Genomic DNA, 3567 nt, shown 5'->3' with positions numbered 1-3567 from the left:
AAAGTATCTCTTAGAATTAAGTTTCCCAAAGGAACATTATGTTCCTATACTCCGCAAAATAAATGTGAAATTAAACAAGTGGTGAGGCCTTATTCATCAAACAAACAACACCCTAATTACAAAATATTATGCACAATATTATACTGAGGTTGTTTTTCACTTTTCACGCCAGTGAGACCCTCAACACCTATAAAGGGGTGAGCGAAACTGCAGCTCAACAAGGACGTAAACCTCATCATAAACAATTGACCGGACTAAACAAAATGTCACATGTACAACCATCTAATCAGAATATATAGATATCTAGAAATTAATTAAATAAAAGAGAGTTTTAATAAAAATCCTGCGGTTCTGTTCACTTTAACGAAAAACCACATTTTTACACTAAAAAGTCAAAACCTAGTACTATTCATTTTACCCTTTATTTTGTCCTTATCGTTAAAACTCAAAGTTTTCAAACCATTTTCATTAGTTTTCCTTAAATAAAATGCATCGACATCAAAACCTAATCCTAATTTTCCCAAGAACAAGGACCACTTCCCAGAATATGTTTACTTTCCCACGACTCCCTCTTTGTTAGTCATCTTGTCATCACTAGTCTCGGTCACCAGTGCCATCTACCTTGTTAGGCAGATTTATCAATACTAAGGCCATCTCCAAACGAAGAATCCAGAAGGCTAAAAATAGCTCGAAAATCGTCTTCAACCGAGGGCTATGCCAAAGGGCCAAAAATACCCTAAAAATCGTCTCCAACCGAAGGCTAGGCCAGAGGGCTGGCCATCTTTAGCCAGCCAGCCAGCCCACTTTGATTTTTTTTTTCTTTCCATTTTTCTTCTTTTCACTTGCCCAGCCCGGTTCCCTTTTTGTGTTTTTGTTATTTCAGCCCACTTTAGGGCCTTCAATTTTTCGTGTCAACCCGTTTTTTTGTTTTTTTCTTAACATCCCGCCTTTTTTTTTTTTAATTTCTAATTTTTTTCCTACACCATTTCTCACATATTTTTTCACCATTCCAGTCTGTCTTACCTCATTTTATTTCAATTCTTCACATTTCATACTTTAACCCTTTGGCCCTCGGTTGGAGATGGTTTTTTGTGACAGGGCTAAAACGAGCCCTTTGGCCCTTTGGCCCTCGGTTGGAGATGAAGGCAAACATGGCACTATACTGTTCATTAAAAGATTAATATCTTTGAGGGCCAAATGACTCGTTTTAGCCCTGTCACAAAAAACTGTCTCCAACCGAGGGTCAAAGGGCCAAACATAATTTTTTATTTAAATTTAAAAACTACAACAACTTAAATTCAAATCCAACAACAACTTAAATTTAAAAAGTTAAAAACTACAGCTTATATTTAAAAACTACAACTTAAATTTAAAAACGGCGAATTAAATTTAAAAACTACAAATTAAATTTAAAAACAACATTAAATTGAATTTAAAAACTACAACAACTTAAATTTAATATCTATAATCAACTTCATCTTCATCATCCACCATTGTAGGAGTATAGTCATAGGTAAACAACTGATGCCGGGTCATAATTTCTTCTTTTTTTCCTATCAAAATAGGCCTTACTCATTGGAGTGTAATTCGAAGTGTTCCCTTCCATATTCTTATCATCCATCTCTTCTTGTATTTGTTTGGCCCATTCTTCATGCCTACTTTTCCTTTCTTCCATCTCAAGGGCATTTTGCTCCACCATTAATCGCAATGAGGCTGCCACTTCATGTTGAGCGGCGTAATCATCATTTGCCTTACCCTTTTCCTTCAACCTTCGTGCCTTGTTTCATCCCATAGCCCTAGGTATGTAACCTTCACCCGAAGACAGATTTTCTACCCTTGTTTGTTGAATGGTTGGAGATCCATCTTCATCCATATATGCAGCTGAGGATGCAGTTCCGAACACCGGCGTAGGAGCTCTATGTGGTGGATCTTCAAATAACATCCATCATTTACAAATTTCCCAACAAATGTGAAACTGAAAGAGTTTCGAGCTGTTCTTCATATACAATTCCTCCGCTTAGCGTACCTAAAAAAAAATTAAAGAAAATTAATTTATGAAATTAACTGTAATATAATTAAATATTTAAAATAAATTATGAAAACACTCACTTTGTCGTAGTAATTAGCGCTGCTTTCATGTCTACTTGCGGCTGTTAATAATGCTTGATGCCATTTGTTCAAACTTGGCTGAAGATGTTTCTTTCATTTTGAAGAACAACTCTTGTGGTTTCGAATATTCACTGGAGTGGTGCATTCATAGAACTCTAAGTATTTTTTGGACACACGAGTCTAAACACTGTCATTTGCTTGACAATTCCCCTTCACACTATCTTCCGACACCCATCTATAAGCCTTGCAAAGAGCTTCATCTTCTTTTCGGATCCAAGCCCTACCTTTCATTACAGACGAGGTCATTTGAAAATTATTGAAAAAATTGAAGGATAGATTTTTGAAAAAGGAAAGAAAATATAAGAATTGAAATGGTGTAGGAATGGTGAATGAATGGTTTGGGTATTTATAGGAAAAAAAATAGAATTTTTGAGAATTAAAAAAAAAAAAAAAAAAAATGAATCCAACGGTAACTGGCGCTAGCTAGCAACAGCTAGCTGACGTCAGCTAGCCGTTGGATTCAAATTTCTTTTTAAGCATTATTGTCGGTTATGTTTTTTCTGGCCAGCCCTCCAGCCTTTTGGCCATTTCAAATTCTGTGGGGCCCTTTCAAATTTCGTGGGGTCCTCTCAAATTCCACTAGCCCTCTGGCCTAGCCCTCGGTTGGAGACGGTTTTCGGGCTATTTTCGGCCCTTTGGCCCTCTGGACCTTTCGATTGGAGATGGCCTAAGGCGATCTCCAACCAAACAAGGGCTAGAGCGCTCGTTTTAGCCTTTTGACCCTCCAAGATATTAATATTTTAATGAACAATTCATAACTATATTTGCCTTCATCTTCAACCGAGGGTCATAAGGCTCGTTTTAGCCATGTCACAAAAAACCATCTCCAACAGAGGGCCAAAGAGCCTTAGGGCCAAACATAATTTATTATTTAAATTTAAAAACTACAACTTATGTTTAAAAACTACAACTTAAATTTAAAAACTATAACAACTTAAATTTATAGGGAAAAAATGAGAATTTTTTAATATTTTTTTACAAATTTTGGCCAAAATAAATTCAAATTCAAATCCAACGGCTAGTTGATGTCATGCTGACGTCCACTAGCCGTTGGATTTGGATTTTTTTTTACTATAAATAGGATTGATATTGGACTATAATTCACACACATTTGAATTCAATCTATTTCATTTCAATCTATTTCAATTCAATTTCTTTCAATTCAAGTTTACAATGAATTCCAACTTTGGATCCTATTCGAATTCCAACTGAGGTCCTCATCCAATTCCAAATTGAAAGAAAAATGGGTGCAGATGAGATGAGAAGATGAGGAGTCTGATGAAGAAGATGAAGCATGGCGCAACACACAATATGTAGCAGTCATGGCTGCGGCCATAGTGTGTCAGCCAACCGAGGAATAACCTTAATGGGGTGGCTCTATTGCTGGTTGCTCTTACA

The sequence above is a fragment of the Pyrus communis genome, chromosome 12 (genome assembly GCF_041283825.1).
Source record: "Pyrus communis isolate YQ-2024b chromosome 12, ASM4128382v1, whole genome shotgun sequence".
NCBI lineage: Eukaryota > Viridiplantae > Streptophyta > Magnoliopsida > Rosales > Rosaceae > Pyrus > Pyrus communis.
Note: the sequence above shows the minus strand (reverse complement) of the source record.